We start from the raw sequence: 19,442 nt of genomic DNA, 5'->3' as shown, positions 1-19,442 counted from the left end.
ATAATTACTAAACAATATGATTGCTGACCATTACTCCAAACAGGACCTAAGATGTCCATCGCTAACCTCTTCCAAGGTCTGTCAGGCACATCCACCAAAACCATAGGATACTTTTCCCCCATGCACCCCTTATCACTGTTGCAACAAAGGATACAGCTTCTAACATGTCTTTCAATTTGGAGATCGCATCCCGGCCACCAGTAAATTGTCCTTATTCTGTTCTTTGTCTTGGTGATACCTTGGTGGCCTTCATGACCTAGTTGAATTATCTTTTCCCTGATTCCTTCTGGAGGGATTAGTCTATCACCACTCAACAAGTAATCATTTTGCACAGAAAGTTCATATCTTCCACTCCACAATCCTTCCACTCCTGCTTCATGAATTCTTTCTGCAGATATCACCTTCTGATCAAGAATCTGAATTATGAACATCATTTTAAAATCTTTCTTTATTTCATCTAACCATTCTTGCTTGGATACAGCAGACCCTTCAATTTCACAAATAGACTCTTTCGTCTCTTCTCCTTCAACGTCTCCTTCTTCACTATTAGCAAGCCTTGACAAACAATGTGCTGCATAATTCATCACTCCCGGAATGTATGTTATTTCAAAATGTAATTCTTGCATTCTCGAGACCCATCTTCTAATTCTTCCTGAAACCTTATCAAGTCCCTTTGTGGAGAACACTTATACTAGCGGCTTGTGATCAGTATGTAGGTCAAACTTCGTTCCCCAGATGAAATTTCAGAACTTGTTTACTGCCCATGTAATAGCTAGAGCCTCTTTCTCAATTGTCACATGTGCTTTCTCAGCACCCTTCACTCGTCGGGAGGCAAATGCTATAACTTGTTCTTTGCCTTCATGCACTTGACTCAATACAGCTCCCAAACCCACGTTGCTGGCATCTGTTGTAATTTTAGTGCATCTTCCACAAACATAATTGTTTTTATGCCGGAGCGTATTTCAGTGCACTTTTAATATACATAAATTCTTCTTAACATTTCTCATTCCATTCAAACTTTTTGTTCATCTTCATTAATTCTCTCAGCATTACTGTGTGATCCAAAAAATTCCTTATAAATTTGGCATAATACTCCACCATGCCTAAAAAGGTTCTAAACTGTTCTTTGGAGTTGGGAACTACCATGTCATCAATAGCAGATGTCAGCTCCCTTCTTGGCATTACACCATCCTTAGAAATAACATGGCCAAGATATTCAATCTCACTCCTGTTAATCTTAGATTTCTCTTTATTAATCGTCATTCCTGCCGTCTCTAGCTTTGTAATGACAAAATCCAGTCTACTATTGTGTTCCTCTACTATGTCTGCATATATCAAAATATCGTCTTGAAAAAATAGAACACCTTCATCTCCATCAAAAATGTTATACATTATTTTCTGGAAAACTGAGGCTGCCGAGATTAATCCAAATGGCATTCTACGATACTGATACAGACATTCCGGTGTAATGAAGGCAGTAAAATGCCTCAATTCTTTATGCAACTTCACTTGGCGGTAGGCAGATGTGAGATCTATTGTAGAGAACACCTTGGCAGAGCCCATCGTTGCAAGTAATTCCTGGATATTAGGAAGCGGATGTCTCTCTGGCACAATACATTTGTTGAGTTCTCTTAAGTCAATACTTATTCTAATTTTTCCTGAACTCTTTCTCACAATCACCAGAGGAGATACGCACTCCGAGGCATCGATTCTTTCAATAATTCCTTGACCCTCAAGGTTGCAGAGTTCTTTCTTTACTTCTTCTCTCATTGTTATTGGCACATTTCGTAACTTTTGGGCAACAGGTTTACATCCAGGTTTCATTTGAATGAGATGAGTGAATCCTTTCAAATAACCAATTCCATCTCTGAACACACTTGTGCGTATCTTTTTTTGATTAACCTGGCCACCTTCTATGGCAAATACCGATTCCTCAGAACTGGCACCAAGACGCACTTTGAGAAAACTCTGATGTGTCCAACTCAGTAGTGGTGATGATCCTTTCTTCGATACATACACTTCTCCTACAGCAGATCTCTCTTTGAAACTCAATTCTGCCTTGAACCATCCTAAAACATAAATTTCTGCTCCTCTACAGGCATGAGGATTAATATCTACTTCATGTAACCATTCTGGTCCAATCTTCTTCCATTCTATTTCTGGTAAAAGAGTATATCTAGCTCCTGAGTCTATCATCATCTTGACAGGTTTCCCGTTCACCATAACTATGGCCTTTGGACTGACTTTGATTAAATCATCATAATCACCACTAATTGCAAACGTACATTCTTCACTCTCATCACTTCCCTTATTACCTATCCAGTTCATGTAGTTGGCTTTAGTTCTACAGCACCTAGCGAGATGTCCTTTTCCATTGCAATTCCTGCATATTATTTGTAAAGCAGGACAATCTGGACTGCTCGCAAATGTGATGGACTATCACATCTAAAACATCTCCTGGCACGACCTCTCCCTCGTTGGCTGCTCTGAAATCTGTGAGATTCTGAATTGTATCCTCGGTGAGATTCTGAATTGTATCCTCTGCCATATCCTCGAACTCTCATCAGATCTCTTGTGTTCTCCATAACTTTGTGCCACTGATGAATTACCATAATTCCTCCTTCTCACACCAGTGCTTGAATTGTTTACACTTTCCACTACATGTTCTTGAGGGTTTTGCAACATATTGATAGACGATTCTGTTTTCACTGTTATTTCTTTCACTCTATCTTCCTGCGCCTTTACACATTTTTCTGTGTGTTCTACTTCCTTGGCAATTCGCAGAACATCTTCAGAAGGTGGATCATCTTCTGTCCACAGTTCCTCACACACTTTGGTACTACTGCACTCCAGCATAAACTGATCTCTCGGTATCTCTTCAAGTTGAGGGCCAAGTTTGCAAGTTCTTGCTAGTTTTCTGAGAGATGTTATAAATTGTTCAACTTTTTCATCCGTCTCTTGTGTTCTCTTTCCAAATGTATACATTTCTAATATGGTGCTTGACTTCTTCTCATAATGTTTATTCATTTTCAAAACACATTTTTCATACTCATTCATATCCCCACTTTCTGCGGTTGACAAATCTGGCAAATCCTCATATTTTTCTTGCCCTGCCGGGCCCAGACAATGTAAAAACTGTGATTTTTTTCTTTCTACACTGTAAGTTCCTCCACATACAATACTCAAATAGTGTTCAAAAGTCTTTAGCCATATTTTCAACTGAAGAATAGGCTCTCCTACTTCAGGTAAGAATAATGTAGGGGGTGGTATACTATGTATGGCCATGACTCTGTCTCCAGCACCGCCCCAGTCAGCTTTGTCCTCAATAACTCACACTAACATAGATGTACTATTGTGATTTATAATTGGTCTTGTTGTATGGTAATATGAACTTAGGTGTTTCCCAGAAAAAGATTTCAGAATTTCTTTTTTTAAATACTGTGCAGAGTAAGAAGGGATTATGATTAAATGAAGATTTTGTCCTGCCTGACTCTTCAAAATGGCCGCTGCGTACAATGTGATGATGTTTCACGTTGTTTTGGTAACTCTCAAACTAAAATATGCAACGTCGTGCGAACTGACTTTCTGCCTCTTTCTTTCTCTCTATTTTTTTTTTATCGGTCATGCGCATTAAAACAAAGCACTGTGGGGCCACTCACTCCCTCACCTTGTCACTCATTAAGTTAAATGTTGCGACGCTGCGTTACTGCCACTGGATGCTCGGCCCCTCATGAAAGCGGCTTCCTTCTCCAGCGTTGCTCAGCCTGCAACACGATCGCAGGGTAAGCCCTCGTCGCCACGTGAAGTATACACGTAAGGCAGAGGGTATTATAAATATATATTTATGAATTAAGTATATCTCTTATTGGGGATATGAATGATACGGACGGTGTCCTCTTCTTGCAACCGCCACTCTATGCGCTTCTCACTCTCTAACAATCCGATTCCCGTTCCGGAATCGTATGATGTTATCGATACGCATAATACTACACATTCCTGCTTATTTAAATACAGTACATGGTTTTGCAAATGTTATTTTAGTGGATGATTTTCAAATGTATAGTCTCACTGGATGTCATTCTTTTTAAAAGGGACCATTGACATCTAATTTTCTTTTAAGATATTGGGCATCACTACAACGTAGGCGGCCACGGTAAGTACGGTGCCGGTAAGGGACCAGCACCGTTCATTCCGGGCCACCTCATTACGAGGTCTGCAGCGGGTCACGCTCTGGACGCCTGGCCAGACCAGATGTACAGAGCGGGACCCGCTAGCAGACCAGGATGCTAACAACGGGCCCGTCATTAACGGGCCCGTTGTTAGCATCCTCCCCATTGCCACTGAGCCCTATAGGGGCTCAAATGGGAATGGGGATGTACCGGGTCAGGGTCCCGCGAAACAGAAGTACCGGGCCCTCCGAGGTTGGAATGGTCCGGTAATTCCCCTTTTGCGGGACCCGGACCTGGTACCTGGTTTGGGGGTAGCCATGTCGCTGAAAACGGCATGGCTACCTCCAAACTCGTAATGAGGCCCATTATGTACTTTTATTTTACCTACCTGTGTGCATGAAATGCAATTTATGTATGTGTGCACATCACATGTATACAATTTGCCTCTTCATACTGAAACATAAATTCAATTTCAATTTTCCATACCTTTATTCGACATACAGTCATCAGGTTACAGTACATTACAAGATGAATAAAATGTATAACAAATCACACAGTTAAGATGAACCAATTTAAAAACTTGGATAAAAGACTAAAATGTATCACTAAAAGGATTTTTGCAACAGCACAAGGCCTCCATTATCAGAAACAACTAGACATTACCAATCCCAAATGCATCACAAACAATTACGCATTACCATTCCCAAAGGCAGTTGTAATACCAGAAGAGAAATACTTGCAGCCTGGAGCCGGGTTAGAGTGCTGCCTTACTTCTCCTCAACAGCTATGCTCTGTGCAAATAGTGGCCCACAGAGTATGCTGTTGAGGGGTTCAGGCTTTGAACCCAAAGTTTGAAGGCGTGACCCCATGTTTTAATACCTGCTGCCAGAAGAATGGGTCTCAAATATAACCTACTCTGGTAGGGCTTGCAGAAGAAAAGGAAATGTGCGATTATCTCCTCAGTGCCCCGCACGATAGGCAACTGGCTCAAGCAAGGCCCTTCTATTTGGAAGTAGTCGGGAGGATCCCTAATCTAAGCCTCATATAGAGTGATCGAACATAGGCAGGCCTAATCTGATCCAGATAGACTTTAAAACCCTCTATGTGTCTCTTATCCAGATAGTTCGGGCCCAACTTTAGCTTTGAAGCTTCGAGGAGGAGCAGGTCCCTTGCTCTCTGTCTTATAAGTGGCTTAAATAGGATCCAGCTTGATGCACAAAGGCTTCCAGGGTCATTCCAAGACTCATCCATGTTCAAACTGAATAATACATTTTTTATATGGGCGAGCCATTTAAGGCCACTGGCTCCTTCAAGGGACATGATATGTAAAAGTGCGCCCCTACATGGTTCTAGAACAGGTCTTGACCAGACTCTGGCCTATAGCAAGACAGGCTGAAACATAATATCAGTACTCAGAGGGAGAGTGCCGTATTCCAAATGAACTAATGCGGTTGGAGCACTAGGTGGTAATAATAACAGTTTCTTCAAAAACATAAATGATAAATGAAAGCACACAGGGCCTGATTTACAAAAGTGTTTTTCAATGGGAGAATGCCATTGGAAAGCCCTTTGTAAATCAGGTCCGTAGTAAGCTTCAGTTTCAGGGTGGGATACCTTGTATCAAGCATTTCAGTTGACCACTGGCCCCGCCCCTTTACAATGCCTTCAACCCCTATGAATTTGATTGAACCCTATAAATGTATTTCCCCTCAAGAATTGTATAGAAATTTGATATAGACTTGACAAGAACCCTGCGATAGAAGATATAATATTTGCATACACCATTCTTTCATCAACGGCTATTTTTCAATAGGTTTTTAAATGAAAACAGTTCACTGAAAAACCCATCGAAAAATATAGTGGGACGGGAAAGGGCATATAAAGGGTTGGGGGGGTCAGGAATAATAGAAAACAATAGGAGAGAGGGATAGTGGGGGTAACACCCCCAAACCCCTCCCAAATAACAAATTCATTTTTATGGGGTTTTTTTCAGCTGACATTTTTAGTTAAAAAACGCATTGAAAAAAATTGCAGTTGATGAAAGAACATTGAACTTATATTTGATAGAGATGTACCTGAAACCCACTACATTTGATGACCTCCAAAACATCAAAATATTTATATACATTTTATATGAATTTTATGTATATTTGATAAGAATTCCAATCAGTTTGATATATAAATGTGATATGAGTTTTTGTTTTTGTCTCCAGCCTCTAGCTGATAAAAAGAAGGTCAAAGAGGAGAGCCAAGCGGAAGCAGACAATTTCAATATTTACTATGTTTACTGCTCAAATCAAACTGACAACTGTGATGAATCCTACAGATCCCTTACTACAACCCTCGATAAAGTCTCCTCGCAGGTAGCCAGAGGAAGGCGGACGCTTCCCAATCCCAACCATGGGGGTGGTGTACTGCAGGAGGATCACCTGGGTGGAGACAGGGCCCAGGGTAGTGACGAGATTCCCAGGAATGAGGCACATTATGTATCCTCTGATAGGAAAACTCATAACACTGTGCCAAAAGAGGGTATGGCTTATTGCCATTTCAATGTCTCTCAACCTTCTATTGAACCAAAGGCGGTGAACCCTAAGGTTGTAACACAAAAATGCATACTATGGCAAAAGAAAGACTGTTTTTAATTTCTAAAATTAAAGACCCACCTAAATTCCAAGGGTACACTGCAAAGGATTGTGGAAATGCTGTCTTCTTTAAACCATCTTCCTCTAGACAAATTGAAAGTCATAGCCCCCATGTTAAAATTACTAAAGGAATTAAATCCACCCTTAAAAGTATTCAAGAAGTAGAAAAACATTACTTTAATGAAATAAACTACATGTCCCAGAATCCTAGTGGGACAGAGATGAGGAAGAGTGTTAAAGAGACATGTAAACGTAGTAGTCAGGCAATTAGACCTAACAGCCCTTGCAGGAGTCAGGCAATTGCAACCTATGCCAATTACCAAATCTGTGAGGCAGCAGGAGAGAAGAAAAGGAAGGAGCTGGAGCAGGAGTTAGAAGGCTGACAGTAGTAGTAGTAGAGGAGAAGCACAAAGCCAACAATTCACAAGGAGGTGGGGGCACAGAAGGGACGCCGGAATGTGGAGACAGCAGACTAAACCGCTTAGTTTTGAGAGGGTCCTATGTTCTCAAAACCTGTATTGACGTGGCTGCACAGAGGAAGACATGCTAAGAGTAAAGTTTTCCCCATGTGTGCTGAGTTGCTGTGATTGCAGAGCCGTGACCGTGCTGGAGGAGCCCGAGGCCAGAAGCAGAAGGCAAGCCGAGGAACTGAGGAGTAAAGGAGACTCCCAATCAACATGGCCAGACTGGAGACACCTGTACTGCAGAAGAGTGTAGGTCCTAAGTGACCCCAAAGTAGAAGCAGAGGTCGAGGAAGTCGGGAAAGCAAAGCAACCCGCAACCGCAGTGTTCTTGGAGCTGGTGAGTGACGCTTGGCGTTCAGGTTCACTCAGAAATCCTTGGTGATAACTTTAACCAGCTCCACCGTAACTCACATATATTTGAAAGTGAGTAAAAACTGTTTGTTCTGAAACCCATTTCTAACAATGGAAATGTAGCATGCGCATTAATTGAGAAAGCCATAGTGTTTGCGTCAGAAGTAAATGAACATTACATCCATTGTTGCAAATGTTCTCTGTTACCAGAGTGGTTGCGTGTCCTCAGTTGAAAAGGGAGCGCTTGTTAAAATAATTTTGAAAGCTAACATTGACTTTTCACAAGAGTTACTAGCGAATACAGCATCAGAGGAAGGTCGCATGTGGCCAATTGTGATTCCTGAGATATGGCTGAAAACATCTCTGTGATATTATATGGGAACACAATGACTTGCAATCCCTTAAGGTTAAAGATCTATCTTAAAGAGTGGTCCTGTGTGCCTAATTATGTTTTCTCTTTGAAGACTGAACCTTACAGTATCCTGAACTAGTATACTTTATTCGAGAAGTTGTTATATGGATGAGGAGAACAAGCATTAGCCAAGCCAAGAGGCGAAGCCTTTCCATAGTGAAACAAGTTCTGTTCAAACCTATCCACCTAACCTGTAAAGTTGTTAAGGGTCCAGTGGACCCTGATACAAGTATGTTTGTTTGCTTGTTTTATTATTTATAATTCACGCCAGACCTGAGGGTATCAGGTGTGGCTGTGTTACCTAAAGTTGAAAGAGTGGCACTACAGCTTCTCAGTAGTTACTGGAACCGAGAAGGCGTGAGTAAAGCTGGGGAATGGAGCTGGGTGCTTGTAAAGAATCTGATGGAAATAACCTGTAATGCTGAAGACTGATGAGGCTGAGAGGAAATCAGTCCTGGGGCAGAGGCAGGTTACAATTGTGGTAGTAAGACAGGTGGAAGAGGCAAAAAGCCTGCCCTTTTGTTGGAGCATAGAAAGGAAGAGTGCTTTGCCTACCTGTAGAGGTTGAAGTGTCTTGTTCTTACATGGCTAATAATTCTGAAGTTACGAAGCAGAAGTAGGAATATCTGAACTGTGGTGGGGTATAAGGTTGTCAGTGGATGTCACAGTGAAGTGGTTTGAAGAAGTGGTACACTGTGGAACAAGAGTGACTGTTCTCATAGTAACAATAGCAGAAGGGTGGTTGTTAAGAGGGAAGCAGCAACCCAAAGAGAAGCATCCTGACAAGTATATGAAATGTACAGCAAAGGTCTTAACTAATTGCAAAATTGTTGATGAAGACGTTCTATATCTATTCATTGAACTGTGGCAAATAATCTTGGAAAGAAGAGATCAAGGATTACCATTGGTACTATGTTGGCTGGAATTGGATCTTTTTAATGGGAATTGGATCTTTTCAATGGAAACCAGAGAATAGCTACCAGTTGTTACTTTTTCTATGTGGAATGACAGCACTGGTTCATCCGCGGTGTTCACGCGAAGAAGAGCACACTCACGAGCTCCCCTCTGGAATCGATACAGGTTGTCATGGCGCTTGTCTGCACGCCGGCGCGTCTCGTGTCAGCTGACACCTTGCAGGCGTAAGGAACGCGCACCTAAACCACGCCCCCCTGTACTTTAAAGCACCGCTACTCGTCCAGCTCTCTGCTGCTATTTGTAGCGTTACTCTCCTTGCGGTTACGTTCCGTAATCCCTTCTGACATTCAGCCAGTACTCTTTTTTTGATCTTCTGGTTACCGACGCTTGGCTATTCAATTTGGACTGCATTTGGATACTCTTAATGACCTGGATTCCTTCACGGACTGCTTGCCTTTTTCCTCAGTGACTTCCTGGTTCTACGGCCCACTAAGGTAATTGGTTGTCCTCTGTTCTCGTCCACGGCCTCTTTCTGGTTCTTGAGGCCATTTCACTTTCTATTATCCTGAACTGTTCATACTAGTTTCAACCCACTCTGCTGGATTCCACCGTTAGACTTTACTTTTGAACTTGGTTTCTACATCTTTTGGGACGTCAACATTCTACAGTGAACTACTCACCAAGTGCATATTGACGCTTTCCGGTACATGCACCAACCCGTCACTAGTGCGTCCCTCGTGCCGCCCGGGTTACTCTCCTGTACTAACCTACCTTTTTATTATTTTGTCCTTTCGTTGTTTCCCTCCATTTGGACTTCATTCAATCCTGCCAGTTTTCCCTTCAGGTCTTTGTTTGAATTATTTTATCCATTTAATTCTTGAATGCTCTGGTGTATTCCTTTGATGTAGAGGGTAATAGTTTATTTCTTTTGTAGGTTAATCCTATAGCAGAGTCCACTCCTCAAACCCCATCTAGGTACTCCTTAGTACTATTGTTTTCTTGCATTCCTTCATACCTTTGTTCCTCTAACCATCTTTGTATTCCTTTGCAGCATTGGTTGCGGTGTGTGTTCTCCCCGCTCTTTTAGGTGATTGGCAATTCTGCCAGTTCAGGTTGAAACAGCAGAGAGGCACATTGCTGAAAAGAGCCCCTCCTTGAGGAAGCCTGAATCTTAGAATTCAGGGGGTGTCGGGTTACCAGAGGCTGTCTTGTGAATATCTGTGGAAACTACGGTCTCCAAGGTCACCTATCTACAGGCAGTGATTGATTACCGGAGTGGTGAGTAACACCAGTGGATTTTTGTTTGTTTGAACTTTTGTTTGACTTGGAACTAATAAGAACTGGTTCAAGACTTTTCTTTTCCTTTTGGAGAAGTGATAAGAACTGATTAAACATTTTTCTTTTCCTTTGAATATTTTGACGCTAACTTCAGAACCTGGGGAAGGGATTTACCCAGGACAGGTATAGGTCATCCAAAAATGGTTTCATTATTGTTTGTTTTCTTGTGTTGCTTCATTATTATTCTTTAAATGTTTTGCTGTTTAGTGTGAGGGCCAGTTTACTTATGTTAGGAGTTGTTCCCTTAGTCTTTAGACCAGGTAGGAGATTGCCTTCAGACTCCATTTCTCCAAGTTGCATATCTAACATGATAGCACAGGCTCTACGCCCATGGGCTGCTCTAAAACCATGGTGTGCGCATTGGTAGTCATTTGCAAATTAGCCATGTCTTCGGCTGCACTCACCTGAGTGTTTTGAATGACATCTCCAAGAAACTGCCCCATGACAGTGGCAATTAGAGGTGGCTAACTGCTGACAGAAAGTGTAGACATGTTCTCACTGAGCTCCCTATCTTCACTGTCCACCATCAAAACCTGTGAGTCATCCATTGCATCGAGACTGTTGTATCTTTTCCTAAGGCAATAAGGTAAATAACTATCATCGGGATTGTTGGGGCTTCTGGGGGCTGTTATTTCCTTGTCGTAACTGTAGCTGTTCATAATTACAGTTTCCTTATCACCATGCTGACTAGCCTTGTGAAGTCTGAAGAGCGCATATGTTTTCAAGGCCTACAATAACAGCAATGTTTGTGTATTTCGAGACGCCACCAGTAATAGCGCCATAGCCTTATAACCGCCCATAGACATATACCTATTTATATCAAATCCATTGGGGTTCTTATCAAATGTATATAAAATTCAAATAAAGGTATATAAATTTTGGGGGGTCACCAAATGTATCGGGGTTCAATTAAATTTATTGGGGTTTGGGTGAATCTATATCACATTTTTATATCAAATTCTTTGGAATGCTAATCAAATGTATATAAAATTCAGATAACATGTATACAAAAACTTGTTTAGGTGTCATCAAATGTATTGGGGTTCGGGTAAATCTCTATAAAATGTTATATACACTACAGCAGGGGTCTTATCGAGTTTATATAAATTGTATATAAAATCTTTTTGTGGGGCAGTAATTTTATAGTGGTTCAATCAAGCATATAGGCGTTCAGTGGCGGGGGTACCTGTCAACTAAAACGCTTGATGAAAGGTATCCCACCCTAGTACTAGCTTCCATGCATTTAACTTTGAACAATTCACTGATTTTAGCACACACTGATCACACCATTTCATAAATATGTATGCGTCTCTCCTTCACGCAATCATCTTATATTAGGTTCTGTTAGATTTCAGAGTAGGGGCCTGTTGTTCATTAATAGTAAAGAACAAGGCAGAAAAAATTGTTCTGGAAAACTGTCCTGGTGGAAAGGATTTATTTGTGCATCATCGGCAAAAATATTGTCTGAATCAAAAATAAAACACTTTTGTTGAAACATCTGTACACAACAGGTACGTTATTATTGTGGCCTGCATTTGAAATTCTTCTTATAGTGTCTAGCAAACACACAGCAGCCAATGGGAAATTCTGGCAATTTTGCACTGCTCAGACATTTCATTGGGCCCATTTTAAAGCACAACTGGAAATATTCAGCAAGCAGGCGAGCCAGACTGGACCTCCACTATGGGGTGTATAAAAAGTATCATTCTAAGAAAAAGTATTCTGTAGAGGTCTGATATAGAAGTTTCTGTACAGGTCCATGGTGAGCAGGGATGCTTTTTGTACCAATATTTTACATCCACCAACTAAGTTGCCCCCGCACAGAAAATGGACTGGCATGAACCCAGCCCAAGAGCTCACCTTCAAGCACTGCGCACCCCATCTATAAGTTTTATTTATCTATTTTATTGATTGGGTATTTATAATGCACCTACATATAGTGTTTCAAGGCGCAACAAGACAAGAGGGTGGGGGAACAGGGAGGACAAAAACAAAACAATCCTACTAGGCCTTGTGATATTCAGATTGTGCAAGTGCAGTAAGAGGTAAGAGAAATGCAGGGGAGAGAGAAGGTGAGTGTCAGGGGAGGCCAGGTGGACAGAGCCAGGGGAAGCAGAGAGTGCAGGGGAAGGAAGGTCGAAGAGCTAGGTGTGACGTAAGGGGCGGGAAGGTTTACAGGGGTGCAGGCCCAGCCAGTCTAGTGCAGGTCGAGGGGCCCAGAAGGGCAAATGCAGGTTGAGGGTGGGGGCTGTGGGAGACCAAGTGCAGGGGTAGACTGGAGTAGGGAAGGGAACTTGTGCCCTGTAAGACTCTGAAGGAAACAGGCCACCAGTCAAGAGGTAGACAGGGACATTAGCAAGGGAGAGGAAGAGGGAAGGAAGAAGACAAACGGAAGTTCTTGAGAAGCTTCTGGAACTTAAGGAGATCCAGCTCGAGTCTGAGAGGGGCAGGGAGGCACCTGTAGAGGAGAGAAATCTAACCCCCACTCTCTGCTTGGAAAATCGTCTGATCCGAAGAGAGTTAGAGCTAGACGACCAAAGGGCTCTAGCAGGAAGATATTTAGGGAGAGAGAGTTGGATTTAGCAGGGTCCCAGGCCCCAGAAAGTCTTGTAAATGATGCAGAGGGTCTTGAACTGATCCTCGCAGGAACTGGGAGACAGTGGAAAGATTTTAGAGCTGGAGAGATGCGCTCCCTGGGCTTGAGGCCAAGGATAAGTCTTGTAGTCCTGTTCTGAATTAGTTGAAAGGGGCGAAGGGAGGAGTTATGCCGATTGAGGAAGAGGCTATTGCAGTAGTACAGCCTGGAGAGGACCAGAGCTCTGGGGACATTGTGTTTCTGGGGGAAGGTAGGGAAAGGGAGAATGCCTCTGAGTAGGTGCAGCTGAAAGTGGGCCTTCTTGGCAAGGTATGTGATGTGAGGAGAGAAGGAGAGAGAGGAGTCGAAAATGACACAAAGGTTTTTTGCCTCACTGGGGAGTGAGGAGAGGGAATGAGGGAACAGGGGTCCCAATGAGAAGGATCGCTGTTACAGCTGTCCACTTGGATCCCGCTGCTTCTTGTTTCCAGGTTTCACTTCCCGCTGTTTGACTTGGAATCGGAACTTCCAACATCGAGGTAACCGAAACTGCAAGTAGCACACCAGTTGTTCGAGTTCATCAGACCGCGTGGGTAGCCCCGCCCCCGACTTCTGGAAAAGAATATCCAGCAGCTGGAGCTTCGGTCCTACGCGTTGCTTCTCTCCTTAGAGTCGCGCTGCGCATCGTGAGTTCGCTCTCTCCTATTTTCAGCTATCATTGATTACTGATTCCAACTTTCACCTTCACTTACTTCTTCCTTTGTTCTGAACTGTAGAAATCTCCATTTCTATCCTTGCCATCCGGATCGAGTAGACGAAACCTTCCGGTTTTCACAGCTACGTTTATCGGTAGTGATTCCTCTCCTTCTAACATTGAGTCCGGCTTTCTTGTGGCGGTCTCTCATATTTCTAATCTTGTTTTTGTATTAACGCCCATTAGGACACAACATTCTGTCTTCGGTTTCTACTAGTGTTAGCCTCTCATTCTGTGCTTACCCATATCTTCCTGGGCCACTTCCTGTGGGTAAGATCCATTCCAATTTCTACAACTTCTATTCTGAACGGTATCTCATACCACTCTCTAAATCTGTTGTGTTTGGCAATAGGCTACCGGTCTGCATTTCCCATCAGATAGAAATACAGAAGCCTAAAAAGGAATAGGTCTTCAGGGTAAGCCTCCTCCTCTTTAACTCCCCTTCTTCTGGATTAGAATTCTGGACCCAGACTTACCTTTATATCTACTCTTCTCACCCAGAATCCTACCTGATAAGACTACAGACAACATTCCCAAAGGCGTGATCCTTCAGCTGTCGTTACAGGAATCCACGCTCTCCAGCAGCACATCACAGGTTTTTTTTCCCTTTGGGGTTTCCCCTGGAGATCCCACTTCAGCCTAGCCTTTTGGCTGGGTTTAAGAAGGGTTTTCAGGTAATTCCCTCTAGCTTCTGTCAGGTAGGTGTCATTCACAATTGCCATAAGATAATCTGCTTTCAAGTACTTTATTTTTATAAGGTTATTACTTACTGGCATAAAGACAGAGATCATTATGGCATAAAGACAGAGATCGTTAGAAGTGCAACATGCCTGAATAGCAGACAGGCAGTAGGGAATGAGAGAGGAAAAGGATGAGGAAGAGGAGGGAAGCTTGAAGAAGAGCTGCCTGTCATCCGCATACTAGTGGAGGTTAGGAGAGAAGGTGGCGATTAAATAGGCTAGAGAGGCCAGGTAGAAATTGAAAAGCCAAGGCGAGAGGATAAGAGTCCTGAGGGACACCGCAGGTGGAGAGGGAGATGGTGGAGAGAAAAGGGCCCAGTTGAACTAAGGAAGGTCGGTCCAAGAGGAAAGAGGTCAACCAGTCCATAGCAATGTTTGTGATGCCAAGGGTATCATGGAGCCGATTTATCGGGGTGGCATGACTGACAGTATCAAAGGCAGAGGAAAGGTCAAGAAAGATGAGAATCGAAGGAGAGCTGGAATCAAGATTAGAGAGCAAGTCTTTACAGATGTTCAGGAGAGCCGTTTCTGTGCCTCTGGATGCTATAAAGCCAGACTGGGGGTCGTGGAGACAACCAACAGATTTGGTGTGATGGATAAGTTGGGAGATGGCCAGTTTCTCCAAGAGTTTGCCCAGCAAGGGCTAATGTTGATAGGGCAGTAGTTTGCCAGACAGGAAGGGTTGGCAGAAGGCTTTTTGAGGAGAGGGTGCAGAAGGGAGTGCTTGGAGTGAGGGGAAGGATCCAGTGGCAAAGGAGTGATTGCAGAAATCGGCCAAGGCTGGAACAAGGGAGACAATGTTGTCTTTGATAGTTCTGAAGGAGCAGGGGAGCACCTGTTTGGATGAGACTTTCATAGAGAGGACATGTCTATAAACCTCATCAGGTATTATGGGAGAAAAGATGAGAGTAGGAGAGGAGGCTGGAGGGGAGCCAAGTAGGGCCAAGGGAGGCCTGAGATTGGGTGAGGGTGAAGGGTGTGGAGTAGAGGAGAGTGAGGACAAGATGTCCTGAGTTTTTTAAATGAAGTCAGAGGCCAAAGAAGTGCAGAGGGCCAGGAATGGTAGAGGAGAGGTCGATACTGCAGTAGGGTTGGCGATTTCATTGCAGATTTTGAAATGTTCAGTCATGTTGTTAGAGGCAGCAGAGATGCAGGCTTGGAAATAGGCCCTCTTCTTTGAGCCAATGGAGAGTCTGTATTGCCTTTGGAGAAGGCGGCAGGCCAGTTTGTCAGAGGATGTACTTGAAACTTACCCCTTCCGCTCAGCTGCTCTGCACTTTCGTTTCAGAGCAACCAGGTCAGAGTCATACCAGGAGTTGCACTTGAAGGCAGGCTTCAAGCGGATCCTCATGACAGGGGCAAGGATGCCCAGAGTGTTGGAGATGGAGAGTTGAAGGTTAGTAAGGGTTGTGTTAGAGTGAGTGTCAGTGGCAGGAGTAAGAGGAGGAGTGAAGGTGGTGGCAAAAGCAGCAACTGACACTTGCTTCATAGGTCGAATGCCAGAGAAGGAGACTGGCAGTGCGGGTGGGGGCTTAGCCAGGGGACCCGTGAGGTCCAGGTGAGAGGACAGATGAGCATGGTCAGACTAGGAGAGAGGAGTAATGAGAGGTTTGAAGATGGGGATGTCTGAGGAAATGAGAGCATCCAAGGTCTGTCCGGCAGAGTGCATCGGACCAGAGGGAAGAATGGAGGGGGAAAGAGAGTCACAGATGTTGCGAAAGAGACCGCAGGCGGCATCAGCAGAGTTGAGGTAAATACAACCATATGGTTTGCATGCTGTGACCACAGGCTAAGCTCCTGAAAAACTGCAACAGCATTTCTTCTTCTTTATGCACAGAGCATTCATTACACCTACTAAACTATGTTTATCCAAGATTAAGAACAATGACAACTGCTGGTCATGTGGAGATCCCTCAGCATCATTTATGCATATGTTCTTTTGGTGTCCCTATACTTTCAAGTTTTGGCAACAAGTGTGGAAGTATCTAAGAGCTATTTTTTTCACAGACATTCCACTTTCTTTCATGAATATTGTTTTAGGAAACCTCGCTATTAACACCGACTTACCAAAAGGTGCTGCTAAGCTATATGATCTCTTTATTTCTCTTGCTCTGAAAAGTATAACTGCTAATTGGAAAAACTCACGTTCATTGTGCATCAAAAGCTGGTGGAATAACATATGTCTCACACAACGGATGGAATTGTGCATGGCTAACAATCTCAATGCTATACCTAAATACAATGCTAAATGGTCATTTTTCATTTGTTATCTTGATCACTTTAATGCAACCACACATGGAAGGTGATTTTGCCTAATGTATAACACTCCTCGGATGCTCCAAAGATCTGTTAATATATGAATATTACACCTGATACGTTATTGAATATTTATATTAATCGCAAAAGTGCCTCTCGTCCTTATTCAGCCCCCTTTCCCCAATCTCTCCCATCTTCTCGTGTTTGTCATGTGTTTGTCATGCGTTTGTCCTCCCCCATTTCTACATATAAGGATGCAGAATTGTTTCCACACTAAGTTGCGCATAACATATGGCTATACTTCATTGTGGTTTAAGTAAGCCTTATTACAACCTTTCTATTGCTAGTCAGTACTCTAGCTGAATATTCTTAACCTTTATATATAGCAACATTTGTTTAACTGTTGATCATTAAGTGGTTTTGGAGTCAATGGATTACTGCATTATGCCGTAGATATAATGAATTTATATCTGTACATGATATACTTCAATAAAAACTATAAAACAGAAAAAAAGAGTGATGTCTTGAAGGTTCTGACCACTGCCAATGCTATGGGAGGCTGTATGTGTTTTTACTGAAGAAATTTACCTGTGGTATTTTTTTAGCACATTTGTTTTATGAATTGTGCTACTGGAAAATATCAGGGCAGAGCCCATGAACATCATGTGTGGATTGCATGGGGTCATGGGCGCGACCACTGTGGTCGCTGCCACGACTCCTGGAGACGCCTTTGTGACCCCAATAAAAACATTTTTTTAAGTACATCTTATTTTTTTTTAAAGGAAGCTCCTGGGGACCCCTGCAGCCCCCACCATGCAGGCGCCCCAAGGAGCTTCAAGCCCCGACCCAGTCCTCACCCATCATATTCAGTGATCCAACTGGCTGTTGCGGTTCAGTGTCAGACCAACAGGTCACTAGTACGTACAAATCAACACTATTATACCATACGTATCTATAACATTGCCAGTATATCTATAATTATTTTTAGATTCAACCTTTTACTACCGGTCATCCCACCCATTAATGTTCATGTTCTTATGTTTATCATGCATCAATCCCCAATGGAGACTACTTACAAATATACTTGCGCTTTATTGTACAGCAATTATACGCCCTTTATCTTCATAACTATATGTTTTACACGTGCATGACTTAGCTATTGCAGCTCACATGAAAATGATGCTGTTAATACAGTTTCATCCATTCATGGGCATAGCCCCAGAGTCGTAAGCCATATTTATATTTGGATGGATCTCAATATATTTGCACAGTACCTACATCACAAATGTAGCAGCAACCTTAATTAGGTCCCGCCTAACTTTTATATCATTATTGCCACAATCTTTTTCAACCATACTCCTCAATAAGTATTCATTAATCAATGATGACAATACACCTTTGAATGTGGTACTTTAAAAATAAATACTGCTGCACATCTCACAGTTTACAACTGTGATCAATCAGGTGAGCTCCTTTGCTCGTGACACAAACCTACATCTACCCGGCACGTCAGAGCCACCATTAATATTTACATTCCCGTCACTCACGCACACGTGGTGACGTCATCGAGCGTTTTTTTTTAATACAATTTCTTTATTTTAAAAATGACGCCCCACATCCATACGGAAATATGGAGACGGCGAACCTGTGGAGGAAACTTCGACCCAGAGGCAGGTGAGTCTGGAACTGTACCTCCTATAAGTTCTGCACAGCATTGCCTTACACACGCACCTTTATTTTCTCATCAAACGTGCTCGTTATTTACCCTTAATATTTCGTTTACTTGCAGAACATTACTTCTCTTAACTAGCTACCAATTTTTGGGAAACGCCCGTGACAGACCTCGATACTGATTGGGTATGCACTTATGAATTCATTCAAGCGCTTATATCCACATTTGTATGTGGCCTCGATCACATTTGAACATCCTACTACCATGTCTTTTTCCGCAGCTTGCTGCAGACATGCTATTACTCATGTCGCCTAAGAACCACATTAGATATCCCACCGTCCTACAAAGACCACTTACATAGCTACTTCTTCTGTACAAGAATTACGTCAGCATAAATTCTTCTCTTCCCTGTTCATTCTGCTTACAGTTTACACCGTTCCGCACCGGCTTGCCGAGGATTTCTGGCACACTACATGTGCATGATAGGCAGCATGGAGGCCTGCCACTTGCTACCACACTTTACTTTACCAAATTATAACCAATATATATGCTTTGCTTATGTTATCAAGATTCTGCCCCGATATGTACATCCTAGCCAACATTTGGATTGTTTGACTTACAGGCGGCCTGCTGCCTTGCACCTGCCACACCTCGACCCCAACGATACTAATCACTAAGCAATTGTACTCACTCACTAATGATGTGTTATGCATATGTTGCTTACCAGATAGATATATGAAGGATGTCCAACGCATTACATATTATTTCATATAACTGCATTTTCAACTTGGATATTAATGTTGACTTTCCATCTTTGTTCCTACACATTTCTTTTGTCTTTTGCGGCTTTAATTTTAACTTTTGGTGGCATCCATCTATTGTACTTTTTTCATGAGTTACTCTACACCCTACAAAACCGATTGCATGCCAGTTGCGTAATTGGAAGGGTAGAGAGGGAACAGGAGACTGATCATTCTCACAGCAGTCCTTAAGTGAGTGCTTTCAGACTTAAAGAAGAGTGTTAACTGCTTGTAACATTGACGCTGCACTAATAGTCTCATTAGAATGCGTAAAGAAGTTAGATGCCCTTACACAAATAGGTTTACCTCTCGCCCACCGTCTCTGAAGTTAGCACCTCTCTGAACATTTCAAGG

Source organism: Ambystoma mexicanum, chromosome 5p (genome assembly GCF_040938575.1).
Source record: "Ambystoma mexicanum isolate Mex_15411 chromosome 5p, UKY_AmexF1_1, whole genome shotgun sequence".
Classification (NCBI taxonomy): Eukaryota; Metazoa; Chordata; class Amphibia; order Caudata; family Ambystomatidae; genus Ambystoma; species Ambystoma mexicanum.
The sequence above is the reverse complement of the archived record's forward strand: the minus strand, read 5'-3'. Positions refer to the sequence as shown.